Below are 15,416 nucleotides of genomic sequence, written 5' to 3'. Positions count from 1 at the left end.
TAGTGATCTCCTAAAAATAAGGACTGAACATCTTGTTCTTAAGTACCATGAGTATCTAAAATTAAGCCATTTAAAGTTTTTTAAATGTATTTTTATTGATTTCAGAGGTGAAGAGAGAGAGAGATAAAAACATCAATGATGAGAGAGAATCATTGATCGGCAGCCTTCTACATGTCCCACACTGGGAATTGAGCCTGTAACCCAGGCTTGTGCCCTGATTGGGAATCAAACTGGGTGACCTCCTGGTTCATAGGTCAATGCCAACCACTGAGCAACACCTGCCATTTAAATGGCAAGCCATTTAAAGTTTTAATAGAAATAACTAGGCTGACCCTTTTCTCTTAGGAGGTTTCCAATTTCTAATGATAAGATACATACAATGTTGATATTTCAACAGCTGCTATTTCTTTATGATGAAGAGCAAATATTTGTCTTCCACCGTATTTTTAAACTGTTAAACATGTCAAACTGCGTGCTCAGAGAGATTTTAGGAAGAGGTCTAGGAAGTATGCAAATATTCTGGGACTTGATTTTGTTTCAAGCTCAAGCATTGAATTCCACAAGTCCCGAGACTGCGATCCTTCAGAGAGCCTGGGTTTCACAAACATGACTAATACGGGGTTCTTCACAGCCTTACCATCCTTGGTCATAAGGCTGCTCAGGGCCCGGGCAGGGCTGCCAAGACGCCAGTGTAGCCCTGTTAATATTGCATGACAGTCAGAGATGTTTTTTTGGAAAACCCTCCTCTTCCCACTGTTTATACACCCCCTTTGATATTTGTCTGAAGATAATTTTGCAGTCAGTGTACTTACAAATGCATCAGAAGAGTCTCGGGCATCTTCTTACATAGTTTCTGCCAGATGCAACTTTGACCGGGAATTGGCTCGTGCCGACCCGGAACTAAAGAACCCCTCTTGGTGTTAGAAGCCACCGCTTTGTCTCCTTGGCTCCGTGTCCCTGTCCTGTAAATGGAGTTTCAGATCATTAATATTTATGGACTTGATTCAGGGAGGAAACATAAAAGAAAACTTTATAAAATGAATTTCTGAGCTCTCATTTTTCCCTTGGTGGGCACCTGCGTGTGGGGCGCCCAGGGTTCCAATTGTGATGCGAGAAGGAGGCCAGGGCCTGGCTGCAGGCGGGTGGCAGGCGGGCATTCCGACCCCCCAGGTAAATGCTGGGAAACCCCACTTCCTGGGGACCAGCGAGGTCAGAGCACAGCCAGCCGGCACTGAGGACACTGCCCGTCTGGGCCGCCCGTTCACCAATGGACCGTGCTAGGGTGACTTCTGGGGGAGGAGGCTGTGGAGGGAGGAAGAGACCCCAAAGGAAATAGAGCCGCCTGTTTTAGGGTGAAGGGCGTGCAAGAGGCATACACATTCTTTGAGACTTAGATGAATATTTTTTTCCTTAGTCAATAGTTGAGCTTGCGCCCCCCCCCTCCCCCCCCCCCCCCCACTTTTTAAGAACATTGTAGGAGGCATATTTCACAGCCATGGGAAAGCAGGAATTTTTTGGAGTAAATGAAAACTGGAAGCCGGAAGTGTCGGCTCAAAACGGAACTGTCACTTGCAAAATAATGTTGCCAAAGGAATGATGGGTCACGTGAACTGTGGTGGAAAGTGACCTGCAATAGTTATACCAGCTCCAAGTGGATAAATAGTCCTTTGTGGGCATAAAGGAGAGTGAGTGGGTTGGTATGGGGTAGGAGAAAGAGTCAACTGAGAGAGAGCATTTAGAAATAAGGCTTTCACACCATGTTTTATATTCTCTCGTTTATTTCTTGTTTTGACTCCCATAAAAAGATTCTCTCATGTTAAATTTTAACAGCCCTCTAATTTGAAAAAATAGGCCAATATTTGCTGGAAGCAGCTGTGTCAAACCTAAGAAAGAAGCTTTCCAGCCTGGGAAAATACACAAACTGCAGCCTCCAACAGAAGATAACCTCCCCATTAAGTAATTTAAAGGCTTTGATGTTATTTTTAGAAAAGCACAAAAATCTGAATAAAATATTGGATTTTTTTTCTTTTTTTTTTTTTTTTTTTTTTTTTTTTTCTTCTGCTTTCCTTTCCTTTTCTTGTCCCTTCTTCTCCTTCTTGGTTGTTCCATTGCTATTTTTATACAGAGTACTTTGGGAGCAGGGGAACACAGTATGAGGTATAGTTATTTAAGTGCAACTCAAAATAATTAAAATGCATATCTGTTATGAGGAAAGCTCAACCAGGCTATTGAAATGGCAGTAAATATAAATCATCAAAAGACCAGAGATAACAGTTCAGAGTCATCACTGGCTTAAGGAATAGAAAACAAAAATCACAGTCGACGAGTTATATACCAGCTATATCCAGCCCAGAGGCAAGTCAGAGTAAGTCACCTAGTGAGTAGTTGCGAGACCACCAGCCAGATTAATTTAGGTTGGCTTTCTGAAACTCCATGTTAAAATAAAATTTTTCCTTAATGGTCTAACTGGCTTGCTTGGGCATTTTATAAAAAAGATCAACCACAAATTCCTGCCTGTTTTTAGCTGTAGGAACTTTCTTCCTTGACAGTAAGATAGAATGTATTCCGGTAGCTATTGTGAAGGACATTTAAGAGGTAGTCGAAGGAAAAATTAAACAGAGAGATAATCAAAGGAAGGAAAGAGCAGGAGAAGAGAAAGGCAAGAATACTTATTGTACTCCCTGTCTTAGCCCCGCAGCTCATGGACTCCTCACATAAACACTCACTTTGTAGATAGTGAGCCTGCAGTTAAATCGCTTGACCAAAGTAACACGGGAGGAAACATCTGAATAAGATAAAAAGTGTCCTTCCCGTAACACCCTTAAAGCATGAGGTTGAAAATATAGTTGTGAGCTTATGCTCATAAAACAACCAGAGAGCCCTACCAGGTGTTAAATAATAATGACAGATTAATGCTGGCACCGGGGGGCAAAAGGGAGCCATCCCATCTTGACTTGGTCAGGGAATAAAGGAAAAGTCTAGCTTTACCCATAATGAGTTTTTAGATGACTATTTGAGTTTGGTTGGCCCTAGGCCTAAGTCTTGCCTATCTGACCCATTCTACCTATTTTCGTTCCCACGCGTGACAAATAACTAGTGTGTAGGGTCCAGGCTAGGCCTTGTGAAACCTTTCCTTCCTCAGATGCATTTCATTCCCTGGGTGGTGCAATTCACTTTTGTGAAACTTTAAAATATTAGAACTTTTCAAAAATGTTTTAAATTTGGGAGGATTTGCCAAGAAAATGTTTTGAAATGTAAATTCCCACACAACTATTCTAATTCATTTTCATCAGACTATGGGTATCCTCCCAAAAAATATATATACACACTTCACTAGCTGATAACTCAATTTTGAAAATTAAATGTATTTTTTTATATATTTAATTGATTTTTTTACAGAGTGGAAGGGAGAGGGATAGAGAGTTAGAAACATCGATAAGAGACAAACATCAATCAGCTGCCTCCTGCACACTCCTACTGGGGATGTGCCTGCAACCAAAGTACATGCCCTTGACTGGAATCGAACCTGGGACCCTTCAGTCCTCAGACTGATGCTCTACCCACTGAGCCAAACTGGTTAGGGCGAAAATGAAATTTATTTTAATAAACATTGTCTTTGTAACTATTCAAAGTGCATGTATACATTTGGGGGGAGGTGAAACACCCTATATTTGCAACCTGCGGTTTTCCTGGCAGGAATGTGAGACGCTACCTGATTCTTTCAGAAGGATAAAGCATTTTGTTTGAAGGTGGGGAGGGGGGGGGGGGGGAATGTCAGTGAGGTTTGCTTTGGTCACAGCTTTTGCAGCTCAATAATTGCACAAGTTCCCTCTGTGAGATGCTCGATTAAAATTCTTGATGTCTTTAGTCATCACCATGAGGCTAAAAGAATCTAATGTTCTTGAATTTGTTCCATACTCATAATATATTCAGTAACCATGTGTAATAATCAGACAAATCCTCCAAAACATGCCGCCAGCTGTGTTTCTAAACTTTAATAAGGTTTGTGTGTTGGCTATTCCTGCAGCCTCATTAAACAGCCAGCCAGCTAGGATAGTAACTTCCATTTTAATTCATTCAGATAATATTGTGTTTTTGTTCTGTAAACCTAATCTTTTTTAGGCCTTTTGGGGAACAGTTTGTCTAAGTTACAAAAGTGGGAGAGTTCCTGAGGAGATGAGAAATTTAAATAAGACTTTAGACATTTACTCAACATTAATTCCACTTTATGACTTTTGAAACTTTAGTCCCTCTTCCCTTTAATATCATAACAAAATGGAGCTAAGAGAAGAATTGCAGATCAACTTTCATGACTCTAAAGTTGACTAACAAAACAATGATAGTAAGGAAAGTACGGTTCCATAGGTATTTCAACGTAATAAATTCGAAATTATAATTACAGAGCAGAAAATCCCAATATTTTAAATATTATTCACTGACTTGTTCTCTGGGTTCTTGCATATAACCTTTATTCATCAATGTTTGTATCAAACACACACACATTTAAAAAAAAAAAAAAAAAAAAAAAAAAACAGGATTATTATCATTATGACTATGACATCATTTTCCAAAGGAGGACAATCTAGTTACTGAAACCTGGATTATACTGTTTATAATCAATTAAATTAAAGAAAAAGTTCTAATTATGCTTCAGTAAATAGGAAAAAAGAGTAATTCATAAAACGAACTGTTTGCAATGATTGACCCAGATTTCCACTTCTATAGGGGTTTTCCTGTTCACATGCACGGATTCTGAGTTACGCATGGAGTTCTCGGGAGTTCAAAACTTTCGTTTTGGGAGTTTCAGCAGAGAACTATTTAAGAGAAGGAAAATAATCTCACAAATAAACATATTTATTAAAAAAAAAAAAAAAAAAAAAAAAAACAGATGTAGCTCTTGGGGCTTCCAACGCCTCTTAACAGAAAACATCTGCTGGACTTCCTGAATTTTTCTAAGACCTTGAGAACACACCCACACATTTCCAGTCCTCTTCCTAACTTTTGCAACTGCTCACTTTTGTAGCTGACCGTTGTTCCATCCAAATGGTTGTTCACTTTTGATTTTATTAAAAGTTCATTATTCATTTGTTTATTCCACAGATACGCACTCATTACCTACTGGTTAGTTGGGGAGCAAGGGAGAAGATGAGCATTGTCAACACTAAAACCTCACTTGTCCATTGAGTGGTTTTGCTGTTTTTTAGTGTTCGCCTTGGCTTTGCTCAAGAAAATAAAACCAATTCATTTTAGTGTGATCAGAGTCCTTTGAAATGAAAAATACAGTACTTACAGTAAAATGAAATCCAGCATATGTCATACTCATTTCAATGAACTGTTCGTCATGTCAGATAAGCTCAAGGGAACCTAGTTTTATGTGTTTGAAGAAACAATAGAGTTTTGTCTTGTGTTTGCCTGCACACAGAAACTAAAATAAACAAAACTTATTTTTTAAACAGCGTCTGCAAAGTTTGAATTTTGGTTTAAGAAAACGTTCAGCTCTGTGACTTCCTAAGGAACTCAGTTTCATTACAAACTGAACTTATGCTAATCTCAGTCTACTCAAGGTAGTTCACTCAGTTGATATTACTTATTTTTTAAGGAGTTCTTTTGGTCTAAAAGACCTTAAATTGCAACTGCTATTCGAAGCAAAAAGTATAAAGTATCAAGACATATAATGATGTCTTTTGATTTCTCTTATTTAAGCTAGTTGTCTTTTTGTTATATATATTTTAGCTATAATGTTGGCATACAATACTATATTAGTTTCAGGTATAAGCATAAGGATTGGACATTTACATACCATACAAAGTGATCATCCAGTAAGTTTAGTAACCATCTTTAGTGTGTGTGTTTTTTTTTTTCATTTTGTTTTGTTTTATTTTTTGTTTTGTTTTTTAATATATTTTATTGATTTTTTACAGAGAGAAAGGGAGAGGGATAGAGAGTTAGAAACATCAATGAGAGAGAAACATCGATCAGCTGCCTCCTGCACACTCCCTACTGGGTATGTGCCTGCAACCAAGGTACATGCCCTTGACTGGAATCAAACCTGGGAACCTTGAGTTTGAAGGCTGATGCCCTATCCACTGAGCCAAACCGGCCAGGGCTAGTAACCATCTTTCACCATACAAACTTGTAACACTATTATTAGCTGTAAGCTAATTTCTTTTTTAAGGTAAACTTTGAGTCAATGGAGCTCTTTATATCTGAACACCTATTTGAAGGTTCTGCTCTTCCTGCAGAATGCAAGGCTTATGAAAACTAATATATTTTAATTTTTTATTTAATCAATACATGCAGCAACCCACTGTGTACAAGATTGTGGTATGGGTGAGAGATGCTCATTTGAATAAGGCCTGTCGGCCACACCCTCAGTAGACACCGCCTAGTGGAGGACAGAGCCAGAGCTCTCCTAGCAAAGACAGAAGGGGTGTGGCAGGGTGTGAGTGTCCCGGTTGTGGGGACACTGAGAGAAGCAGCTGGTCACCAGGGAAGGCCCTTGGATGGGCTCACCATTGGGAAGTGTGTGCTATGGGAAGAGCAGGGGTGAGGAGCCGAGAAAGAAACCCCTGAAAAGAGCCTGGAGAACGAGCAGTGGAGAGGCAGGGGACAGCAATGGCAGTTACTCCCACAAAAGAAAGGTCTGCAGCATCAGATGCCTCGGGACACTTGTGGAGTCAAGACCCTTTTAAATAAAGGGTTGATAAGAGAAAGCAGGAAGAGGCGGGAGCTGGGGGAGATGTGGGTTGCAGGAATTATAAAATTCCCATCAAATCCAAATGCAGCAGATTTCATCAGAGATCAAAAAGATGAATTGTGATAGGAAAAATGGTCTTTGTTCAGAGGACCAGCAGGGAGTAAACAAACGGTGGAAGATGCTCTATCTAAGGTGCTGGGGAAGGATGGGACTCATGATGTGGAATCTCTGCAAGACCCGCCAGTGCGGACGCCTGGGGTTTCATGTATGTGTCCCGGGAACATCCACTAGATGGTGCCAGGTGGGAATCCCAGCAGAGAGTTTTAGGTTAAGACTGCCACCTTCACACCCCTTCCTACTTCCTCACCACCCAACATTTTCCTGGAAAGGCAAAGAACTTAGACGAGGAAGAGGAGGGGCTAGAGGACTTGATGACTTCTTAAAACAACAGGTATGAGCCCAACCTAGGACCTCTTCCTGTAGTCCAGGCTCATCGCCTGCCTCTCTGCCCTCTGCAGGTGAACATGGGACACACTTTCTGTTCAGAAAGATAGCACCTGTGGCTGTGGAAATGAACAAGTTCTAGTTGAATAATTTATAGACCATTTGAAATCACCTCATTTTCCACTCCCTCAGTTTCTGGGGTTTTCTAAAGGGAGGGAGACTGATGGCTCTTCCCACCAGTTAGTGGCCTTTAGGCTTTCTACCAATCAGTGTGCTCCTAATGCTAGCTCAGTACTTTCATGTGGTTTCGGGGTAAGAGCTAGGGAGGGTGAGCTAACAGCAGCTAAGGAAATCAAAGTCCATGCATAGTTGGAGGTCATTTTCTGATGAATCACTCTGAGAAGGAAAAACCATGTCAGCCTTTTAGTGGTCACATCCCTGCCTCCTGAATTGATTCCTGGCTTCTAAGAACGTGCTACTGTTTTACAAGACAAAAAGGAATATTTGGCTCAAAGAAAACCAACAGCTAATAAATCTATGACAGCATTAACCATAAATCCCAGATGGAAATCAGATAGCAAATAGTCATGTATAACCAGCAGTGTGTCTGAAATCAGAGAGCTGTGTAAGTGGCTGCAAGAGCAGATATCATTCATATAGACATTCATGCCTCCCTTGATCTCCCTAGAAGTAGGAGAAGGGGGGTGCATTCACCAAGCATTCCCTGGATGCAGGACACCCCACAGTCCTGGAGATATGCCTCCAAGATTTGCATGCTGTGTGAGCTCAAAGAAGTTACAGTGGAACCAGCAACGTGCCAGTACATTAGCAGAGATATACTGCACACAGTGCCATTTGCATCTGGACACGTCACTGTTGCATGACCTACTCTAATGTGAATAAAGCCTGGGCTTGGGGTATCCAGGTAGGATTAAATTACTGTCCATGAGCATGTTAGGTTATTGTAATCTAGTTCGAAATTTAGAAGTGAATGCTTTGTTGTTTTAATTTATCAATAAGTCAAGATGCTTTTCCTACTGTTTTGCTAGATGTTAATTTCTAGTGGAGTCTTCAGTTTTTATTCTTTTTCATATATCTTTCCACTCTCCATATTCTTCACACTTTCTCAATGTACGAAGAAATATGTGGATGTTTTTCCTATTCAGCAGTAGTTCTAATTCCATTTATAATCAGTAAACACTTGAGGATCAGTGAACTGCTTAACTAGGTCTTATCTGCTGAAAGGTGAAGGACTAAAGTCAGCAGTTGCTTCTGTTGATCAGAAGCTCACAGAGGCCCCTGGTGCTGGCACTTGGTGGAGACGAGACGGCCGATCTCCTAAAGTTACTGCTGTCCGGACAGGCTTCCAGATGGCCTCCCTCTTCCCAATCAGGTGAGGTCGGGAAGAGGGCAGAGCGTCTCCATGATGTAGGGACTTTCTGACATATGACCCAGATGGAGATGGATAGGGACAAGATTGATTTAAAATTATTAGTGTCTAGTTTCACATCCCAGCCATCCAGGAACACCCTCTCTGTTCCAGGTGTAGCAATGAGCTTGGTGGGTAGTCTAGACACGCATGGAAGTGACAACATGCTAGAGAAGGGCTGGGAGAGGGCCTTGTCTTGGAGACTGAGACAGAATCAAAGTGGAGTGGCATTTATTTTCCCATAATCAGGAGACTGGAGCAAAGGCAGCTGTAGAGAGAGGGAGGGCATTTGCAAGTGAATGAGGAAGGGGGCAATCCTGTAACCCAAGTGGAGGGTGGGAAGAAGGTGAAACTGGAAGGCAGACTGAGCCCCACATTAGTTGTGGGTGGAGGGTTGCAGTATGAGGAGCCAACAGTGTACCTCCCATTGTAGGTTTGGCATCTAGATTGATGCTTTGCTATGAACTGAGGGGCTGAGAAGGGCTGATCGCTATTCTTTGGTTTTTGCTGGGAGCGAGGCTGGAGGAAATGAGATAAGTTCACTGTCAGGTGTGCTGAGTCTAAAGCATCTGGGGAACATCTAGGTAGAGACTTCAGGCAGGGAGATAAGAATCACCTTCCTCAAAGTGCTCCCTGATGTAATTTCCCGTGAACTAGAGGGTGCATCTCAAGAGTGCCTGGGGAAAGAAGAGCTAATAGCTAAACCCCCAAGGAAAACCAGCCTTTTACAGAATGGGAGTCAAGGAAGGAGGCCAAGCAGGATAGGTCAGAGGTGTACAAAGAAACTCCAAAGAGAACCAAAGTCCAAGAGAGGAGACTATTTGAAGAAGGGAGGAGAGACCACCACGGTGGGTGCTGTTTAAGGATCTGGAAGCTGAGAAAGGCCCTCGTGGTGGAAATTACATCATTGCTGATGGTTGAGGGGAGAGTTTGTCCAAGTGCCCAGGCTTAAATTTGGAGGGATTTTAAACCTTGCTCTGGTTTGGGTATGAATGGGAGATAGGGAGTAGCTTTGAAATATGTTCAAGTTCTGTCAGAATACAGAGTGAAAATGCTCCCAATCGAGATACTTCCCCAAAACCACACTCAGAGGTGATGCCAGGATGGCTGGAAGCTTCCCCGGGTGCTGCCATTTCTCCCCTCCCTGTCAGGGAGGGCGGGGGGCTGTCATTAATACTGGTTCATAAAGCACCACCAGCCCCACAAAGTACTCTGTTTGGACCATCATTAGGTCAGGGATCTTTTGGAGTGAGAAATAGGAATGTTTTAGTGTGAAAAGCCTTCGGTGTGTTGCTCCTGCCTGACTGCACACCACGTTCAAAGAAAGATCACCCAGAAGGCCATGATGATGATGGAGAACAAGACACACACACACACACACACACACACACACACACACACACACGGGAGCATCTTACAAAGGTTTCATGGGTGAGGCCTTCTGGAGGTAATCCCATGTGAGGAAGCTGAACTCCTGATTTGTAATGGATAAACGACAAGGTAGTTATTCTAGTCCCCAAGGAAAGCAAGAATTTGCCATGCTTATCACAACCCTACTCGAGGTCAATCCTTCAACTCTCTCCATGATTGCTCCCCCCTTGATGAAATGCACCGTGTGCATCTTCGCTTGTCATGTGCGCTGTCCCCATAAGATCTTTGTGGAACCTCAAATGCACAAGAAGCCTATCAGGAATAAATGCGTGCCTTGGAAGGGCAGCTGTACACAGTTGTTGCTGCTCATTGGGTGGATGAAAACTGCTATTTATTTTCCCTACAACCAATTTGTTGAGAAGAACTAATGTTCTGGAGGTTGTTTTCGCCCCATGTCATGAGAACAGTGCGCCAGCTGAGTCACTCCTCTGGAATGAATGTTAATGTCATTTGGTTTCCTCTCGCCCAAGACCTCGGGTTTCTTGTCTGGACAAATGAGCCATCCATTATCTTTCCACCAGACTGAAAAAAGATCAATTTCTCGTGGTTTGTTGTTCCTTTTTTTAATTGCGGATGTGTGTTCAATGTCTGTCCAAATACTCCTCCTCCAGCAGGGATTCTAAGGAGGGCGTCCAGGATGTCCAGATAGCCATCTGCGGCGTCAAGCCCAATGGTGAATGCCAGTCCTTTGTGAACTAGATTTGGCCCTGACAGTGGGCTAAAGACTAGCTCACATCCACACTGTGGCTCACAAGCATTGCCATCATGTGGCTCTGGCTTATCAGTAGCTCCAGAACTTTCAACAATGCGCTAAGTACTATTATTGATAATATCTTTGCAAAAATACAAATATATCTTTGTGCTAAGTACTATTATTGATAATATCTTTACAAAAATATATTGATAATATCTTTACCAAAAAAAAAAAAAAAATAGGAGCAAGTTCCAAAATGTTAGATACTTTTAAACATGTAAATCAGGAAGACTGGGTTTTGATCTGGTGTTACTGCCTATCATTTAACCTTTCCCAGTATCAATCTTTCAGGGCAATATGGAGTATGAAAAATTAGTGAACTGGAATGCCATGCTGCTCACCACTAGCTTTCTATGTTACTTAGTCCAGGCCACTTAGGGCTCGTCATCCTCGTATCCAAAGTTAGACTAGGTCTTTCTCTAGGATTTGCCCCCAAGCTTATCATTTCATGCATCCATATCAAATATATGTACCTTCTGGTGGTTCTGACATTGTGAGGGTGTCTTCCAGCTCTGTGCAAGTACATTCTGGTCAATGGTAGATCACCAGCATCTCTATATTCTTGGACAGCCCCTATGATTAAGTAACATGGAAGTCCCTTCACCACCTGATGTTTCAAGACTCCTGCCACTGATGCTAACATCTTAGTTACCCCTCCAACACCCTTCCCTCCAGGAGTTCCCACCTACCATCTTCTCATCCATGTCCTTCAGCATCTCTTTCAATGATTCCTTTTCTCTCAGACTTACTCTAGGAACCGACTACCATTCTATCTCATACTGTCTCTCCCAACATCAAATTAGAAGTCACTTTTATACCTTTTTAATTTGTTCACCACCAATAGCTACCCATTCAGACCGTTCCTCTTCTCCAGGGAAGTTCTACCCCCATCAGAAACGGCCAGTGGTGTGTACTGCCTTCCTTTTCATATCTCCGCCCACCTAGTTTTCTTAACCAGGATTTTCTCCTCCCTGAATGAATTTGTTCTCCCAGAAGGTGCACACTTGATTTTCTATAAACTTCCCTGTACCAGAAAACTTATTCTCTCCAAAATCCTGCTAAACCCTTTGTTCAAGAACTGATTGACAACTCAATCTTTTAATGTAAGAAAAGGTCCACAACCTTCAGAAATCTTTCTAATACAATCTTTCTTCAACAAGAACTCTATTAATGGAAGCCAGAGAAAGCATAGCTTATGAGATCTATCTAACTATTCCATCAGTATTTTGATAGTTCAGTGTTTTAGCCTACAGCTCCATCCCCAGCCCCCACCCGCATCTCAGGCCTCCCTTGCATACCTTTTAACCAGAGTTGCTAAAAAGTAACAGAACTGACCTGTTTGGGTTTCACCTTCTCTCTCTGCCCCATCACTTTCTAGCAGAAGGAGGATTAATAAACCGTGAAATGGCCACCATTGAGCAGCTATTGGGTTACAGCAAAGAAGCAGGTTCTTAGATAATCACTGCAGGATGGTGACTAGGTCTGTTTTCCCTGAATCCCAAGCATACGTGTTTATTTTTGTCAATTTGTCCGTACGCTTTGTCTCGATGATAGCTTCATGAAGATTAGTCAAAGGGATATTTCCAGGGTCTAAAGTCATATTCATTACACAAGGGATGCTCATATGCACAGTGACAGTGCCTTCTGGAACTGCTTTAAAAAGCTGGGTGTGACCCGAAACCAGTTTGGCTCAGTGGGTAGAGCATCAGCCTGCGGATTGAAAGGTCCGGGGTTCGATTCTGGTCAAGGGCATGTACCTGGTTGCGGGCATATCCCCAATAGGGGGTGAGCAAGAGGCAGCTGATTGATGATTCTCTCTCATTGATGTTTCTCTCTATCCCTCTCTCTTCCTCTCTGTAAAAAATCAATAAAATATATATTTAAAAAATAAATAAATAAATAAAATTAAAAAGCTGGGTGTGCATCCCTCCTCTCCAAACCAGCTGAGCCGCACACGCCACTGTAGGCCTCAGTTCCTTCACCCATAAAATGAACATAAGAACAGCACCTACCTGGTAGAGGTGTTGCAGGGGTTAAATCAGTCTACTTTTGGAAAGTGCTCCAAACAGTAAATGCTCTAGTCTAGAAATGATAGTTGCTCTTATAAGTTAGTCCCCACACAGATTAACTCCAAAAACTTGATCGCTATCCCTTAGAACTCTGCACTGGGTCTGGGTCTAACAAGTCCTCACATATCTGTATCTATTTAGAACATATTTCTTTGAGCAAGTCAAAAGGAAATGAAATTATAAAACAATTAATTATTGAGTGAACTCAGCCAGCCTTTAAAAAAGAAAAATGGAATTTGATATGCTCTTTAGACACCATTGGAATTCTGCAGTCAAAATTTTCATCAGAATTTTCCCCATGGGAAGTTTGCTCCCCATGAAAACTGAGGGATCTGCCCTCTGTTCCATTGAGGGGTGACATCATAACCCAAAACAATCACAAAATATTTGACATTGCAAATCTGAAGTCAAGTGGGGTGGGTTCTCTGCTCCCAAAGAATGCAACTGACTGCCATCTAGTGTTGATCAGGAGAACTGCAAGGTATTCCTTCTAGTCTCTGCTTTCTTCAGACTGAGAATATAAAAGGTAATAAGAAGGTGTCTTTTTGTTGATAGAAAGTTAAAATTTTATTTTCAAGCAGAGCCATTTAGTAAGCCTTGAGAAATCTTCCTTTTATAGCTTTTTCACAGACCCGGGTTGGCCAACTCCCACATTTTCTCTGTAACCTTTAACCCTCCTGAGTCACGGTAGTTTCGTTAAATGGCTTAAGCATGTTTGGCGTATCACCGACGTTTGTCCTCAAAATATCTCGGTTCAAATATTACCAGAACTAAATCTCCCGGAGGAGGGAGTCCTGGCATTCCAAAGCCGTTGCCTCATTTCTTCGCGCTTGATTTCAGCAGATCCTGTCTTGTTTATCTACCAGATCCTAAGCCCGGTTTTGATAGGGCCGGCACTCCCTGCCATATGTCTGGGTGGTCCTGTTTTATGATTGCATTTTTAGAGGCCTGGAAAGCATCCTCTCTGACAATGCAGACGGAAGAACCAAGTCATCACGTAGACCCAAGAGTCAGAAATCCCACAGGTCGGCATGGGGACTGGAAAAGAGCTGAGGTTGTGAGTGACATATTTTCACATAGTAAGGTGACTTAAGGATTGAGGGGACAGAATAAGAGGGTAGAGCCCTCCAGAGTGTTATCCACTGAAGCTGTGTTCAGAAGAACTTTAGAAATCATGAACAGCCCCGCCAGCATGGCTCAGTGGTTGAGTGACCACCTATGAACCAGGAGATCACAGTTCAATTCCTGGTCAGGGCACATGCCCAGGTTTCGGGCTCAATCCTCATTGTGGGGCGTGCAAGGGGGCAGCCAATCAGTGATTCTCTCTCATCACTGATGTTTCTCTCTCTCTCTCTCTCTCCCTCTTCTCTGAAATCAGTAAACATGTATTTTTTTAAAAAAGAAATCATAAACATAATACAATGGATATTTTAAAATGCCCTAAAAATAGGACACTCTGGCTTTTTACTTCCATGTGGGAAGAACCTGAATTTGAAGTCAGGCAGAACTGAGTAATTGTAGCACCCATAATTCATTTGCTTAACAAACAGTTAAGTGAATTTACTTAACCTAACAGTGGATCATGTTACTATGTATGTCAACTGCTATAAAATGCTGGAGACTGAAGCTCAAATGAGGCATGTCCCCAATGTACAACACAGTGAGTGCTGTGATAAAAGCAAGTTGAAGGAGCATCTAATCTATTTCCTGGGTCAGGAAAATGTCCTCTAGTGCCTCCCACCTCCCTCCCCACCAAGGGAGTCATCAGGCAATGATGACAGGCATGTGCAAAGGCCCTGAGGTATAAGAGAAACTGACCCAATTGTCAGGAACTTAGTTAGCCTGGAGCAGAATATAGGCATGTGGGAAGCCACAAGTGGGCAGGTCATGCTAAATCCCGGGATGGTAGCTCCTATTATATATGACTCAAGTAATGCATAGGAGGGAACTACTGCCCCCTGAACTGGATCTAGGATTAGCAAACATGTAATCAAAAGGAATGAGATTAGTAGGAGAAATGAGCACTGCAGACCTAGAGAATGGCTAAGAGAACAAAACTGATGACACCAAGTGCTGACAAGCACCTGGAGCTCTCCTGCATTGCTGGAAGGAATACAAAATGGAGCAGCCAGGCTGTAAAACAGTTCTGCATCTGTTTGTTCTTGTTGTTGTTGTTTTATTTCTAGAGAGGAAGGAAAGGAGAGAGAGGGGAGAGGTGAAACATGGATGTGAGATACATTGATTGGTTGCCTCCTACATAAACCCACAACCTAGGTAGGTACCCTTCTGGGAATAGAACCTATGACCTTCCGGTGCACAGGACAGTGCTCCAACCAGCAGAGCCACACTGGCCAGGACTGCAATTGTTTTTCATAAAGTTAAACATACCCTTTCTATATGATCCTGTAATCCTATTCATGCCTATTTATAAGAACATACATTCACACCAAAATGCCACACAGAAATGTTTAAAGAACCCAGTTCACATTCACCAAAAACTGGAAGCCATTCAGACATCCTTCCACAAGTGACTAGGTGAACAAATTGTGCTAATGGAATACAACGAACGTGCCTCAAGGACACCAGAAAAGG

General features: G+C 42.1%; 1 protein-coding gene across 1 annotated transcript in view; it reads left to right on the top strand.

The window, feature by feature from the left end:
• COL4A2 (collagen type IV alpha 2 chain) overlaps nt 1–15,416 on the top strand; it is a 181,920-nt gene that overhangs the window by 90,966 nt on the left and 75,538 nt on the right. The gene's annotated exons all lie outside the window — the stretch shown is intronic.

Source organism: Pipistrellus hanaki (assembly GCF_964339955.1).
Source record: "Pipistrellus hanaki genome assembly, chromosome: 3".
Taxonomy (NCBI): domain Eukaryota; kingdom Metazoa; phylum Chordata; class Mammalia; order Chiroptera; family Vespertilionidae; genus Pipistrellus; species Pipistrellus hanaki.
The sequence above is the reverse complement of the archived record's forward strand: the minus strand, read 5'-3'. Positions and strand labels throughout refer to the sequence as shown.